This window comes from Rhinoderma darwinii, chromosome 7, assembly GCF_050947455.1.
Source record: "Rhinoderma darwinii isolate aRhiDar2 chromosome 7, aRhiDar2.hap1, whole genome shotgun sequence".
In the NCBI taxonomy this organism is placed as follows: Eukaryota; Metazoa; Chordata; class Amphibia; order Anura; family Rhinodermatidae; genus Rhinoderma; species Rhinoderma darwinii.
Window position 1 is genome coordinate 15,115,724 of NC_134693.1, and position 17,589 is coordinate 15,133,312.

The following is a 17,589-nucleotide window of genomic DNA, read 5'->3' on the forward strand; positions in this document are numbered from 1 at the left end:
GTGTAAGAGACACACTGAACCCGTCAGTCCCGCTGACCTGACGGATACAGGTTTCAGTGCTGGTACAGCTGCTCTGTATACAGGATACAAAGCAGCTGTATCTCAAAAAGTAAAAATAATCCTCAATAAAAAGTAATTATAAAGTTGCACCAAACACACAGATTTTTTTTTATTAGACATTTTTTATAAAAAAATAACTAAAAAAATATTTCAAAGGTGTACATAGTCTTTAAGGAACATTTTTTCATGTTTTACCCAAAAGCTAACCACAGGCAGCTCGATAAACTTCATAAACACATTTTCAGGTGGAATATTTTATTCTCAATTCCAAGTTCGATACAAAAGGTGTCCAGATGCGTCTGTCGCTGTATCCTCCTCCTATTCTTTGCGCATAATTACAATAATTTAGCCATTATTGCACATGCACAAGCTGTATGCTAATTGGTAACGCAACAATAGTACAGAATCAATAAGCATTTTTTAAGGAATGTAAAAAATATTAATGCAATTTCCCCAGATGCTCAGAAGACGGGGCTCAGTTAATGTACATTCTTTGGAGTACGTTTTTGAAACTGGTTAAAACCGCAGAGTATTGTGACAAATAATGCAAGATTTATACTTGCAGCAAGAAGGAGAAACATTTAATTTAGGTTTTTATCTTGCAGATTTTGACAAATACAATTTACTTGTCAGTAATTGAGAAATGAAAGAGGTTTTGTCTAAAAAGAAATGGAGAAACGGATAAAATATGTTGTTATTAAGTGCTGTCATCCAGCCGGGGAATTAACTAACCCAACAGGCAGCTGCCAACTTCAGAAAGCCAAAATGGGTGCAGTGCAAAAAATTGAGGCTTTGAACCTGTCACCCTCAATGGTCCAGTCAGCACATATCATATACCAAGTCCTCAGCATGGATATATAGGACCTTGTAAGGGGCCGGGGTAATAATGGCAGAGTCACATAATTATTTACCTCTACTACATACAATATATGGGCAAAAGTATGCGGGCACCCCTCCTAATATTCAGTTTAGGTTTTTTGTTTAACTTACGCCTCTTGCAATCAGGTACATACAGTCAAGCACAGAGCCATGCAATCTCCATAGGCAAACATTGCTAGTAGAGTGGGTCCGCTAGATCTGCACCGGTCACCTGTAAGGCTCCTTGCACACAAACGTGTTTTTGCAGCCTCAATTCACCCGCACATCTGCTGGTGACATGCGGTCCCTTTCATTTGTATGGGCCCGTGGCTCACGATCGTGGTTTCCACGATCCGTGTATTGCCCGGGAGCCCGGACCGCAAAAAGATATGACATGTCTTATTACGGACGAATTTTCTAGTCCGGGCTCATTGAAATGAATGTACACGGCTATGTGCACGGCCCGTGATTTGTGTGCGGCCCGCGGGTAGCACTCTGCGGCCATCCGAGCCGCAAATCACGGGCCGTGCACACCACTACGGTCGTGTTCATGGGCCCTTAGTGTTCTTATTATCTTCTAGATCTGCCCTGATCACCCATAAGTGTTATTTTTATCTGATAGATCTGCCCCGCTCACCTGTAAGTGTTATTATTATTTCCTAGATCTGCCCCGGTCAACCATAAGTGTTATTATTATTTCCTAGATCTGCCCCGGTCAACCATAAGTGTTATTATTATCTGCTATATCTGCCCTGATCACCTGTTAGACTGAGTTCACACGGGGCGGATACACTGCGTAATAGCTCGCAGCGTATCCGCCATGTGTGCCGCATTGAATTCCGTGCAAAAAAGCGCACTGTGGTGCAGTTTTTCGCCCGGTATGTCCGCTGCGAAAAACTGCAGCGCTTAGCCGGCATGCTAGCAGCCCGGCCTCTTGGGAGGACGTCTCTTCCCAGGAGACCACTGCAGCGGCGGTCACATGGGTTTAAGTGTCATCCCAGGAGGATGAAACACAGACTCCTGGGTAAGTTGAATATTTTTTTTTGTTTTCTGAGTTCCGAATCGCTGCGAACCTGCCGCAAAAAAACGGAACAACTGCTATTTGATGCGGGACTTACATCCCCATTAAATTCAATGGGGAAATCCCGCAACATATAAGCAACATTTATGTAAAGGCAATTGACATTCTGCGGAATAAAATTCAGCACCGCAAGTCAATTTCTGAGCGGTTTTTTTGGCTCAGCATTTACGCAGCGCGTGGATGAGATTTGTTTTACCTCATCCACTTTGTTGCTACTGTATTTGCTGCGGATTTCCCGCAAACTAATTCCGTTGCGGAAAATCCGCAGTATTTACGCAACGTGTGAACTGGCCCTTAGGGCGGGTTCACACATGGCGGATTTTCACTTAAATTCCGCTGCGGACACTCCGCAGCGTTAATCCGCAGCGGAGCCGTTTCTCCATTGACTTTCACTTTAATTTCGCAGTGTTCGTTTACACGATGCGTACAATTCCGCTGCGGAGCATAGGCTGCGGAGCGGAATGTGGTGTCCGCAGCATGCTCTGTCTGTTGCGGAGCAGTGGCGGACTGGTTGCGGACTCATGGCGGAATTTCTCCATTGACTTCAATGGAGATTCTAAGTTCCGCAATGAAGTCCGCAGCTGTCATGCACATGTTATGTGTGGTGCGGAGCGTATTGGTTTTTTAACATGACATTTCTTCATTCTGGCTGGACCTATGTATTTCTAGGTCTACAGCCAGACTGAGGAAGTCAATGGGGCTCCCGTAATGACGGGAGCGTTGCTAGGAGACGTCAGTAAATAGTCACTGTCCAGGGTGCTGAAAGAGTTAAGCGATCAGCAGTAACTGTTTCTGCACCCGGGACAGTGACTACCGATCCCAATATACATGTATCTGTAAAAAAACATATAAGTTCATACTTACCGAGAACTCCCTGTTTCTGTCTCCAGTCCGGCCTCCCAGGATGACGTTTCAGTGGAAGTGACGGCTGCAGCCAATCACAGGCCAAGCACAGGCTGCAGCGGTCACATGGACTGGCGCGTCATCCAGGGAGGTCGGGCTGGATGCCGAAGGAGGGACGCGTCATCAAGACAACGGGCGGTAAGTATGAATTTCTTTTACTTTCACTAGGGAAAGTGCTGTCCCTTCTCTCTATCCTGCACTGATAGGGAGAAGGGAAGCACTTTTCCTGCAGTCCGCAGCGGCCAGTCCGCATCAATTTTCTGCACATTTTGTGCAGATCCGCAGCCGTAATCCGCAACCCGGATTAGGTGCGGCATTGATGCGGACAGTTGCGGAGGAATTCCGCCATGTGTGGTCATGCCCTAAGGCTGTGTTCACACTGAGTTTTTTGCAGGAGGAAAATTCCTCCTGCAAAAACTGCTCCAGTAGGTTTTTGCACAGTGGTTTGACAAAAACTCGTCAAAACACTCGTCGAGGGTTTTTTTTTCCTCTTTCTGACTCATTGAAATGGGGTTTTGGAGGCGGAAACCGCCTCAAGATGGGTCATGTTGCTTCTTTTTACCACGACGAGTTTTTTTTACTCGTGGTAAAAAAACTCGTCTGCCTCCCATTGAAATCAATGGGAGGCATTTTCGGGCGGTTTTTGAGGAGTTTTTTGGCGCGGTTTCTGCCCCAAAAAACTCATAAAAAAACTCAGTGTGAACAGGGCCTAAGTGTTATTATTATCTGCTAGATCTGCCCCGCTCACCTTTTTAAGTACTAATACTATCTGATATATCTGTCCTGATCGCCTGTAAGGCCCCATGCACACGACTGTAGATTTCATCCATTTGTAAATACACATCCGTTGTCATTTATAGTCATCCGTAAATCATCCGCATATACGGAACGGTGTCTGTAAAATATGGTCCGTAGTTCATCCGTAATACATCCCTATTTACAGATGCAAAAAGAAGAATCACAAATGATATGCAACATCTGAAAACCTTGCGTCGCCTAGCAGCGCTGCCATAATTACAGACCGCTACTGGTGCACGTCCGTAGCCGTCCGTAATTATGGAAGCGTCCATAGACTTCTATGGGGAGTACATTCCGTAATTACAGACAAAAAAAGGACATGTTCTATCATTTCTAATGCACGGACACCCATTAGTAAGAATACAGAAAGGTGTCCGTAGCCCATAGAAATAAATGGGTCCGTAATTATAGACGAAATCTATGGTCGAGTGCATGGGGCCTAAAGAGGCTCTGTCACCAGATTTTGCAACCCCTATCTGCTATTGCAGCAGATCGGCGCTGCAATGTAGATTACAGTAACGTTTTTATTTTTAAAAAACGAGCATTTTTGGCCAAGTTATGACCATTTTCGTATTTATGCAAATGAGGCTTGCAGAAGTCCAAGTGGGTGTGTTGAAAAGTAAAAGTACAACTGGGCGTGTATTATGTGCGTACATCGGGGCGTGTTTACTACTATTACTAGCTGGGCGTTGTGTATAGAAGAGTCATCCACTTCTCTTCAGAACGCCCAGCTTCTGGCAGTGCAGACACAGAGCGTGTTCTCCAGAGATCACGCTGTGACGTCACTCACAGGTCCTGCATCGTGTCGGCACCAGAGGCTACAGATGATTCTGCAGCAGCATAGGCGTTTGCAGGTAAGTCGATGTAGCTACTTACCTGCAAACGCCGATGCTGCTGCAGAATCATCTGTAGCCTCTGGTGCCGATGTGGCCGTCACGATGCAGGACCTGTGAGTGACGTCACAGATCTGCACTGCCAGAAGCTGGGCGTTCTGAAGAGAAGTGGATGATACTTCTCTTCAGAACGCCCAGCTAGTAAAAGTAGTAAACACGCCCCGATGTACGCACATAATACACGCCCAGTTGTACTTTTACTTTTCAACACGCCCAGTTGTACTTTTGCAAGCCTCATTTGCATAAATACAAAAATGGTCATAACTTGGCCAAAAATGCTCGTTTATTAAAAATAAAAACGTTACTGTAATCTACATTGCAGCGCCGATCTGCTGCAATAGCAGATAGGGGCTGCAAAATCTGGTGACAGAGCCTCTTAAGTGTTTTTATTATCTGCTAGATCATCCGGGGCACCTGTAAGTGCAATTATTATTATTTGGTGAAAAAGGAGTTAATGCTCGGGGCTGTTTTACAGGGTTCAAATAGGCCTATATTTAATATTTTAAACCTTAATGACCAGGCCATTTTTTACTTTTTTCCATCGTCGCATTCCAAGAGCTATAACTTTTTTATTTTTGCGTCGACATAGCCATATAAGGTCTTGTTTTTTGCGGGACAAGTTGTATTTTTTAATAGCACCATTTTGAGATACATATTATTTATTGATTAACTTTTATTAACTTGTTTTGGGGGGGGGGGTAGAAAAAAAACTGACATTTTGCCACCCTTTTTCGCGTCCTAAATCCACGCCGTTTACCGTGTGGTATAAATAACACAATTCCTTTATTCAGCGGGTTGTTGCGATTGCAACAATACCAAATTTGTATAGTTTTTGTATGTTTTACTACTTTTACACAGTGAAAACACTTTTTATTCAAAATTATTTGTTTTTGTATCTCCATATTTGAAGAGCCATAACGTTTTAATTTTTTTGCCGATGCAATTGTAGGAGGGCTTTTTTTATCGGTACCATTTTGGAGTAGATGCGACTTTTTGATCACTTTTTATCACATTTTTTTAAGGCTGGATTCAAAGAACAGCAATTTTTGCATGCTTTTTTATTTTATTTTTTACGACGTTCACCGTGCGGGTTAAATGATGTAATAAGTTTATAGTTGGGGTCGTTACGGACGCGGCGATACCAAATATGTGTAACTTTTTTACTTTATTTTGTTTGTTAATAATAAAGCAGTTTGTAAGGTGGAAAAGTGGGTTTTTCATTTTTTTTTTTCACTTTTTTTTTTTCACTTTTTATTAAACTTTTTTTTTCACTTTTTTACTAGTCCCACTAGGGGACTTCACTATGCGATAATCCGATCGCATTTATAATACACTGTAATACTTCTGTATTGCAGTGTATTATGCCTGTCCGTGTAAAACGGAGACACTCGGCGGTCTTATCGCCGGGTGTCGGTGGGATGAGAGGGAGCTCCCTCCCTCTCTCCAAAACCATTCAGATGCACGCTATTCAGCACCGATCTCACCCGGTCGAGCAGGGACGCCCCCAGCCCTCAGCTACCTCCAGCAGCTGAGAGAGGGAGATTTGACAGCTCCCTGCTATGTTTACTTATTCCAATGCAGCGACGTAAAAAGTCTATTGCATCGGAATAAGGCCCGTTAGTGACCGACGTAGAAACACTATGGGCCTCTCACTAACGGGTTAAAGGCCATGTACACCTTTTTGAAATCATGTTTTGTTTTGTTTTTTTATAAAAATATGTTTGGTGCAACTTTCTAAATACTTTTTTATTATGAATTATTTTTGACTTATTTTGAGTTACAGCTGCTTTGTATCCCATATACAGAACAACTGTGTATTGCGCTGAGTCCTGAATCCGTCAGATCAGCGGCACTGACGGGTGCAGTGTCAGCGTGTCCTGCATGTCTCTGACACGCAGGATTGATCTGTTACAGATCACATCTAAGTTCATAACTTAGATGTGATCGATAAAAGGTGGATCCTGTGCGTCAGATACGCAGGACCCGCTGTCATTGAACCTGTCAGTGCCGCTGATCTGACGGATTCAGGACTCAGCGCACGATATAGCTGCTTTGTATACAGAAGAGAAAGCAGCTGTATCTCAAAAAGTAAAAATAATTTTTAATAAAAAGTATTTAGAAAGTTGCACCAATCACACTGATCCACATTTTTATTTAAAAAAACACACAAAAAAACACTATTCAAAGGTGAACATAGCCTTTAAAGGGAATGTGTTGCCAGAAAAACATGTTTGTTTTTTTTTAATTAAACATTTAGTGTGTAGGTGATTAAACATTGTTCAAATTTTTTTATTTTTTTCACGAGTCAGGAAATATTATAAATTAATTCTAATTTATAATATTTCCCATTGCTGGTCACTAGATGGAGCTATTCCCAAAATTGCAGCATTGCAAAATTGGGTAAAAAGCCCTCGCTCTAGTGAGCTCTCAGCATCCCCCCCTCCTTTATCCTGGCTAGTGCCGGGATAAACGAGGGGTTTGAACGGTCTAACCTCCTACACTGTGTGTCGCCATTTTTTGAGCTAACACACAGTGTAGTAGGTTTACATACAGTAGTAAACGTACACAAACACGAACATACATTGAAATCTCTTACCTGCTCCTGCCGCCGCGGCTCCCTCCGGCCCGTCCGCTCCGTCTGCTGCCGCTGGTCCAAGTGCACAAGTCCGGAAGCCGCGGCCGGAAGTAGTAATCTTACTGTCCGGCCGCGACTTCCGATCCACAGGAAAATGGCACCGGACGGCGCCAATTTCAAAGTGGACTGTGTGGGAGCGGCGCATGCGCAGTTCCCACACAGACGGCGTACACAGAAGTGGATGGGACGGGAGCTGTTCGCAGTCCCTATGGGACTGTGGCTGCCGTATTCCATGTCTGTATGTGTCGTTAATCGACACATACAGAAATGGAACAAAAAATGGCAGCCCCCATAGGGAAGAAAAAGTGTAAAAATAAGAAAAAGTAAAACACAAACACACAAATAAATAGAAACGTTTTTAATAAAGCACTAACATCTTTAACATATGAAAAAAAAATTTGTGATGACACTGTTCCTTTAAGTAAGAGTGGAGTTAGACTTTTTCCGATTCTTTAGGGAGAATAACTCTAGACAGAAGCCACATAAATACGGATCTGTTGGGTTTTCGGCATTGTGCCGAGTAACACAAAAACATTTATTTGGATGTATTTAGACCATTTTCTAAATATTCCAGTTCTGTACTGTGCATGATCTCCGCATGCTTTACTCAGAAATACTAACAAGATAAGTAATTAAGCTTGACATGATCTTTACATAAAGCAAAAGTTCATAATTAAGGTAAGCACCCTTGAAATTGTCAGAGGTATCATTATTTGGGAATTATCCAGAAAATTAGTATTAACAGGCTATGATTAAGCACGGTGGTGTGATGGTAATTCACTTGTAGTGCATTTCTGTGATTTTGTACAGTCTTGCTAAATGAAACTCCGCTCTGGGGATTTTAGAGCTATAACATTAGTATTTGCTCCAATCAAAGGAATGTTTTTTTTTTTTTTTATTTACATCGGGTTCTGGTAACAATGTTGTGTTTCTTGAGAAGGCTCCGGAGATTGTTGAGTAACCAAATGGACCTCAATCATAAGTAATCAGGTATTTACAGAAACAAAATTGCAGTTTTGCTAAATTTGAAACGACAACAAGTGTTAGGGCGGGTTCACACATGGCGGAATTGCACTTAAATTCCGCTGCGGACACTCCGCAGCGTTAATCCGCAGCGGAGCCGTTTCTACATTGACTTTCACTTTAATTTAGCAGTGTTCGTTTACACGATGCGTACAATTCCGCTGCGGAGCATAGGCTGCGGAGCGGAATTTGGTGTCCGCAGCATGCTCTGTCTGTTGCGGAGCAGTGGCGGACTCATGGCGGAATTTCTCCATTGACTTCAATGGAGATTCAAAGTTCCGCAATGAAGTCCGCAGCTGTCATGCACATGTCATGTGTGCTGCGGATGCGTCTTGCTTTTTTTACTTGACATTTCTTCATTCTGGCTGGACCTATGTATTTCTAGGTCTACAGCCAGACTGAGGAAGTCAATGGGGCTCCCGTAATGACGGGAGCGTTGCTAGGAGACGTCAGTAAATAGTCACTGTCCAGGGTGCTGAAAGAGTTAAGCGATCGGCAGTAACTGTTTCTGCACCCGGGACAGTGACTACCGATCCCAATATACATGTATCTGTAAAAAAAAATGAAGTTCGTACTTACCGAGAACTCCCTGTTTCTGTCTCCAGTCCGGCCTCCCAGGATGACGTTTCAGTGTAAGTGACGGCTGCAGCCAATCACAGGCCAAGCACAGGCTGCAGCGGTCACATGGACTGGCGCGTCATCCAGGGAGGTCGGGCTGGATGCCGAAGGAGGGACGCGTCATAAAGACAACGGGCGGTAAGTATGAATTTCTTTTACTTTCACTAGGGAAAGTGCTGTCCCTTCTCTCTATCCTGCACTGATAGGGAGAAGGGAAGCACTTTTCCCGCAGTCCGCAGCAGCTAGTCCGCATCAATTTTCTGCACATTTTGTGCAGATCCGCAGCCGTAATCCGCAACCTGGATTAGGTGCGGCATTGATGCGGACAGTTGCGGAGGAATTCCGCCATGTGTGGTCATGCCCTTAGGGGAAAAATTAGAGGTTTAGGCTTTTTGAAGTTTGTACTTTCAAAAAAAAATAAAAATATTGTAACATTAGACACAAAAATGCATCTTGCAAGGGTAGACTGACCACTTGGCAATAAAGGGAACCTGTCAGTTGTTTTGGAGCCCCAAACCACCAGCATGCCGCAATGCAGCTGAAACTTAGTGTTCCAAATCTGTCTACCTCAAAAACGGACCGTCAGGGAATAGTTAGTAAAGTAAATTACAACTTACCGGGAACGGCGTCAGGGGCATGTACATTGTGCGCATGAAGCTGAGTACAGTATACTGCACAACTGCAATGAAGCATTGTATACTGTCCTCTGGTTCATGTACACAATGCGCATGTGCCCTATGCCGTCGGACTCCTTGCCCAGACTCCTTTGTAAGTTGCTTTACTAACTATTCCCTAGCATAATACAATAAAAACTAGTACAAACAGCAGATCAAGAGTAAATGAACGGAGCTGGTGGAGGTTAAAACGGTGGAGTCCTAACAACTTCAGAAAATCAGTCCATATTCATATGGATAAAATAGTAAAAGTACAGGTATTCAAAGTGCAAAGGTGGGGAAAAAGACTATTCTCCCATTTCACGACCATTTTCAAAGAACCATTAGACAGGAAGGCTGACAGTCTCCTCAAAAAATCCTGGGAAGCTACCTCAGCTCTAGTACAGATAAATATCAGTGCCAACTGTGTAGCCACATCTATGGTTAGATGGCTCGAACAACTTGAGGTTCACCTCAGAGAGGGCACTCCTAGAGAAGACATTATTGAGTCTATGCCCCTTCTCTCCAAAGCCACCGTTTTTTTTGGGCAGATGCCTCCGCAGAAGCCATAAAAATTGCTTCTAGAGCTAGTGTACTCTCCAACACCACAAGAAGAGCCTTGTGGCTAAAAATGTGGTCTGGGGATCCACTGTCAAAAAACAAACTCTGCGCTATACCCTTTCAAGGAGAATATGTGTTCGGTCCAGATCGGAATACTATTTTAGGGAAGGCATCAAATAAAAAGAAAACCCTTCCTGAACCTAGAGTTCCAAAAAAGAAACCGTTTTTTCATCCCTTTCATAATCAACAACAATACTATAGGGGAAAAGGTAAATTAGGCAGGTGGAGCTATCCCAAAGGGGGAAGAGGAAGGAATATCTTCCTTAACCAGAAGAGACCTAACCAAGATAGACAATGACGCCAGGGAAGTAAGAGGCAGAATTTCTATTTTTTTTTCCACAATGGGAAAACATCTCTTCCAACAAATGCATCCTAAATTCCATATTGGAAGGGTTCTAAATAGAGTTCTCCTCCTACCCCCAAACAAAATGATTATAACCCATCTCCCATCTGTCGAAAAGGCCTACAAAAATTATTATACATGAAGGTGATATTTCTAGTACCCATCAGGGAAAGAGGTCTCGGCCACTACTCACACCTTTTCTTGCTCAGGAAACCCAATGGGAAAGACAGGATAATCATAAATCTAAAACTGTTGAACGAATATGTGGTATACCACAAGTTCAAGATGGAGTCAATAAAGTCAACAATTCCACTGGTAGGGAAAGCCTTCATGATGGTGACTATAAATATTCAGGATGCATATTGTCACATTCCAATACATCCGATATACAGAAAGTTCCTGAGGTTTGCAGTCCAACAGGGCCAAAAAATTTACCACTATCAGTTCAATGTACTCCCATTCGGAATCTCCTTTGCACCAAGAATTTTTACCAAGGTAATGGCAGAAGTGGTGGCCTATCTCAGGAAGTTAGGGATAAACGTCATCCCATATCTAGACGATCCTCTTCTAATCGCACCTTCTTCTCAAATACTTATAAGTCACATACATCTTGCCTGTCAAACACTCCAGGACTTAGGCTGGATCATCAACAGGGAAAAATCCAACATGACTCCAGGGAGACAAAATATATTCCTGGGAATCTTGTTGGACTCTCACAAACAAATGTCGTTTTTGCCACAAGACAAAAAATTATCCCTGAAAGTAAGAATTTCCAACTTCAGGGGTCAAAGACAAGTCTCCATAAGAGAGGTAATGTCGATATTGGGATTAATGACCTCATGCGTTCAGGCGGTTCCCTGGTCTCAGGCTCATTCCAGAAATCTCCAGGCCCTGATCCTGTCAAAATGGAACAAATCCTCCCTAATGCTGGACAAGAAAATACTCCTCACAGGTTCAGTATCTGGTGGCTGAACCCCAGGATCCTGGACAAAGGAGTAGTTTGGCATCCCTCTCCCATAATCTCAGTGACAACAGACGCAAGCAAATTAGAATGGGGTGCAGTGGTATCCTGAAGAACATTCCAGGGTACATGGTCTCAGAGACTAAGCCTTCACTCCTCAAATTTTTTAGAATTGAGAGCTGTATTTGAGGCCCTAAGATCATCAGAACATCTAGTCAGAGGCTCACACATAAGAGTATATTTAGACAACATAACTATGGTGGCATATCTGAGACACCAGGGAGGCACAAAACAGAGAAATCTCCAACTCTTGACCTCACAAATATTCTACTGGGAGGAACCAAGACTCGGGTCCATTCCAGCCCTCCATCTAAAAGGGACTCTAAATACACAGGCAGATTTTCTAAGCAGGAAAGCCGTAAATTCCACAGAGTGGTGCCTGAATCAAAAGGTTTTTCTTCCAATTACCATCAGGTGGGGTGTCCCGAAAGTAGATTTATTTGCCAACCAGGGAAACACCAAAACGCACTAGCTCACAAATGGTCGTTCAGTCTAGCATATGCTTTCCCTCCTATCCCCTTGATTCCACAGGTTTTACAGAAACTCCGGCCCAGAGAAAACCCGTCCTATTTTGATGGCTCCCCTATGGCCAAAAATGGCCTAGTTTGGTCTCCTAAACAATTTGAAGATAACAGATCCTTTGATTCTACCATCACTCCCGAATCTTCTCGATCAGGGACCAACCCTACACTCAGAGCCGCGAAAATTCCACTTAGCAGCCTGGCTTCTGAGGGCCTGATACTGAAAGCCAAAGGATTGTCAGAGTCAGTCATAAAAACCCTACAAAAAAGTAGGAAAATTTCACTAACGCCATTTATGGTAAGGTCTGGAAGAAATTCTTATCCTGGTGTGGCAATTCCTTTCTTGATGTTCATCATCCTGATATTGAACTTTCTGCAATCAGGCCTTGAAAAAGGGCTAAAACCTAGCACCTTAAAAGTATCCGCTATGAGTAAAAATTTTTGATCAAGATCTGGCCTCCCATAGATGGATAAAAAGATTTATTGTGGCAGCATCTAGATTATCTCCCAGACCTTCTGTAGTTCTTCCTCCTTGGTATTTAAACATAGTATTGAGAGGTTTGATATTATGTCCCATTGAACCTATATCTTCCTGTAACATAAATCATCCCTCTTGGAAGGCAGCCTTTTTGGTAGCTATAACCACAGTGTCACGAAGGGTATGTGGACCCACTGGGCGGTACCGCCTTGGTGGTAAGGCAGCTGGCCAACAGGGAGCAGGTGCTTGTCTATAGTTCTATAGGTACCTGTGGCAGCTCAGACAGCAGCAGGGCAGGCTCCGCTGGGACTTAGGTAGCAGGCGGACGTCAGGCGAGGTAAAGCAGGTCAGACGTGGATGCAGTACCGCCCGACTTTGGCACAGCTCCTTGCTAGACCAGGAAGGTATAGTTTGCTAGGAACAGGAACTGGAAACAAGTATAGGTACAGGGACAGGGACTGGAACAGGAAACACACTAGGAGGCCATCACATAGAAAAACTATAGGGAATACAAAAACGCTCAGGCATAGAACTAGGGGGTTGGACCCCTCTTATAGTCCAGGGTACTCACGGGTCAAAGTTCGTACATGAGGTCCGGTGCGCACGCTTGTGCCCGCTCTTAAACGGGATCCGGCAGAGGTGAGTGGACGCCAGCACTTGCTGACTCGTGGCTGTGGCTGTCAGGGGGAGGTTGGAGCTGACAGCCCGCAGCCACGGACATTACACACAGCTAGAAGGGTGGGAGAAATTCAAGCCCTCACTATTGGGGATCCCTTTCTTAGAATCCTAGATGATAGGCTTACTTTCCGTCCAGATCCCACCTTCTTTCCCAAGGTAATGTCAAAGTTCCACATGTCCCAAGATGTAGTTCTTCCTTCATTTTGTCAAAATCCAACAAATAAAAGGAAGAAGAGTTTCACACACTAGATGTCCGCAGGATTATCCTACAATATATTGAGTACACAAACCCGTGGAGTAAAGATCTTAATATTTTCATTCAACTTAATGGTCCTAATAAGGGAAAGAAGGTATTGCAAAAAATACACTGGAAAAATTGATTAAAAAGCCGATCTGTGTAGCTTATCAAAACCTCCACATTTTCCCCCAGATCATCTGACGGCCCACTCCTCTACACGCTCTATGTCGGTATCCTGGGCAGAGGGAGCGGATGCATCCATTGAACAGATTCGCAAAGCAGCTACCTAGTCATCTGTTAACACTTTTACAAAACATTACAGATTAAATCTGTTTTCCAGCAAGGATCTTTCCTTTGGTAAGAAAATTCTCCAAGCTGTAATCCCCCCCTAAACCAATTATTATTTGTGAATTCTCCTGTGGTGCTGTCATGGAGGGTGCCTTGAGAAACTAGAATTAAACTTACCGGTAATTCGGTTTCTAGTAGACCCTTGATGACAGCACCCTTATATCCCCCCTTATTTATACATTATTTACACCTATTTATAATGAGTAATAGATATGTAGGTACCAGACATGGTTAGAAGACATACACAGAGGAGGAACGGTGGGGTGGGGCTATTTAACCCCTTGTGCTTTTTCCTGTCCATATTAGAGGCGGGGTATTACCTCCTGTGGTGCTGTTATGGGGGGTTTACTAGAAACCGAATTACCGGTAAGTCTAATTCTATCTTTCCATATTGTCCTATTCTATCAGTATCCAAAGGACACACTTTATGTTTGGAGAGCGCCCTTGAATCACGGCGGTCCTCCCATTACTCTGCAGACAGGTTGCCGGTCTCCAGTAATATCTCATGGTAGACACAAAAAGGAATGGTGATCTGGAGCAGCCTAAGGTTTTTTTTTTTTTTACATTTTATTGTTTTTTTTTCTCTTTTTTTATGCTTCATAAACATTATTTATTGACGTAATAAATCTTATTACAGAATATACCCCGACCACCTGGTCAATTCCAAAGTTTAAAAAGAAATGAATTGTGTGATGGACAGATGGGCGACGTCCTTAAACGCTTTCAGGTTGCTGAGCAGTTTACTTTTATTTGAAATCCCAAATGTAATAATGCTGTAAGCCGTGCGCTTTAACCCCTAAGAATGCTGAGATCAAAGCTGGAGCAGAGCCGGCTTTTAAACAAGAGACATTTGGCCTATATTGCAGCGTTACATTGCTACGACATGTCTTTTCAGGGAGATCCTGCTTGTAATTTCAGGCACGCTCTTAATGCGCAATGAAAAACACAAAATATATTTTTCACACTAATGGCACAAGCCATTAGTTAGATCCTGGAGTATTTGCTGAGCACATGTTCACTGTTTTCTGCTACTGATAGTCATTTGTCTGTGTTGAAGCTTAGAAAGAAGCAGTTTTATTACTAAACCAAAAAGAATGTGCATTGATTGCAAGATCTAGGTCATAAAAAGGTGATGTCAAGTGCTCAGTACATGAATCCTTTTCGTAAAACATAATGTTATTTTCCATTATTCTTGTACCAGGGCTGGACAAAACCAGGTCACCATGATGACTAGAAAATCGTCCTTGGCAACTAGGTTTTGCTACTCTTCCCATGCGCCACCATTCTCAGTGGAAAGATGACAAGGGCAAAGTCCTGCTGTGACAACTGGGGAGGTAGGGGGAGGCGCTGTGACTACTGGGGAGGTAGGGAAATGTGCTGTGACCACTGGGAACATAGGGTAAGGTGCTATACCTACTGGGGAAGTAGGGACAAACTGGCCCACCAGAATGCCAGAGGATTCTCCAGTGGGCCCCAGCTCTGACACAACAATGACCCAAATGTCCAGCAGAGGACAACCCCTTCTGGAGTTGACTTTGGAACCCATCACTTGCCACTATAGTCTATTTCTTATGGGTTCATTAAAAAAGAATGCAATTATAAGTGGAAATGCCCATGTACTGTATAGGTGGGGAATTATTGGGGGCTGCTGTGACTACTGGGGAATTCGGGGATCCAGTTATAAATGCTGGGGGAAGTGAAGGTGCTGCTGTGACTACTGGGGAACTGGAGGGGCTGCTGTGACTACTGGGGATGTGGAGGGGCTGTTGTTAATACTGAGGTTGTGGAGGGGCTGTTGATACTACTGGGGAATTATTGGGGGCTGCTATGACTACTGAGAAAGTAGGAGAGATCCAGCTGTAACTGTGGGAGAAGTGGAAACACTGCTGTGACTACTGGGGAAGTGGAGGGGCTGATGTGAATACTGGAGAAGTGGGGGCTGTTTTGACTACTGTGGAAGTGGAGGGGCTGTTAATATTGGGAAAATATTTGGGGGCTGCTATGTCTACTGGGGAAGAAGGACGGATAAAGCTGTAACTGTGCGGGGAAGTTGAGAGACTGCTGTTACTATTGGAAGTGGAGGGGCTGCTGTGAATACTGGAGAAGTCAAAGGGCTGCTTTGACTACTGGGGAAGTGGCAGGGCTGTTAATACTGGGAACATATTGGGGGGCTTCTATGACTAGGAGGGATAAAGCTGTAACTGTGGGGGGAAGTAGAGAGACTGCTGTGACTATTGGGGAAGTGGAGGGGCTGCTGTGATTACTGGAGAAGTGAAAGGGCTGCTTTAACTACTGGGGAAGTGGAGGGGCTGTTAATACTGGGAAAATTTTGGGGGGCTGCTATGTCTACTGGGGAAGAAGGGGGGATAAAGCTGTAACTGTGGGGGAAGTGGAGGGGCTGCTGTGACTATTGAGGAAGTGGAGGGGCTGCTGTGACTATTGAGGAAGTGGAGGGGCTGCTGTGACTATTGGGGAAGTGGAGGGGCTGCTGTAACTATTGGGGAAGTCAAGGATCTGCTGTGACTACTAGGGAAGTCACGGGGCCTCTGTATCTACAGGGTACTTTTTGGGGGCTGCAGTGACTACTGGGGAAGTGGAGGTAGAGTACACAAATAGCAACCTGATGGTATCTTAAATAGTAAGCTGCTCAAACACATTTATAGCCAAGTGCTCATGGGTGTAAGTTGATTACGGATGTGCATGTCCAGGGGCATACACTCTTGGTGCTGAGGGAGAGCGCCAACAGGCCACTCCGCCGTGACATGTGGACGCAACATAAATCACAATAATCATTTTGTTTTAAGAAGTTTTAACAAACGTGGCTCAGGTAAAATATCCAAACAGGTTGCAGCCTAATGAATATTAAGCAAGTTGAATAACACAATTATTACAGATGGTATTTTCATGGTAATCACTGTGCAGAAAAGTACATGGACTGCCTACTCTGAAATGTAGAGGAATTTACAAAATAATGTACTTGTTTTGTATGCTTTTCCAGATGCCGCTTCATTATTGCACTTTCACAAAGCGTTCACGGAGGAGGGTTCATTAACCATATTAGCATTTGGCCAAGATACAGTCTTTAAGGTAGTATGCACAGGCTGATGGAAGAGTAGACATTATTCCTCCTACAGGAAATTTGCTGTCATCGTTGTTGCCTTGCCTACACGCATTAAGTTGTTTTGCCACTGATTATATGCAAGTCCTCAAGATAACTTTTTGCAAAACAAGCCTAGGAGGTAAAAGGTTAATTACCCAAAATTGTTGCAAAATATGTGATAGGAAGAAATAGGCAATTAAGAGAGACGAGTGTAGGAGAAAGAGGGGGCAACCAAACACAAAGAGTCGTACTGTATGATGTGTCATGGATACTTGGAGGGGAGCCAATAGAGGCAGGAAAACAGAGCCGCAAGAGGGAAAATCAAGAGAAATAGAAGAAGGCACATTACAAAGGGTTAGAGCGACACGTCCTCATCTGAAAAGGAAGAGATAATGAATGTGTAACAGTGGACAATAGCATAATACAAATTAGCATTGCCTTTATCTCCCTATAAAATGATTCATTACCCCCTTAAATAGGGAATTGTGAGGAGATGAAGAACGCCACTTCACTCTGTTAGTCGATGGTCACATGCGGCTGTGTCGGTGATAGGTCTCATTCTTGAAAGCTCCCTCTGTTTGTCTTCGGATGTAGTTGATTTGGACTCGCGGCTTTGAGCCTCATCCAGACAGTAAATAATTCTGTGTTTGTGTCGGATTTTATGTGACGGCTGGAACGCAAAGACCCCACTAATGGCTTCCAGTGGTCATCACCATAGA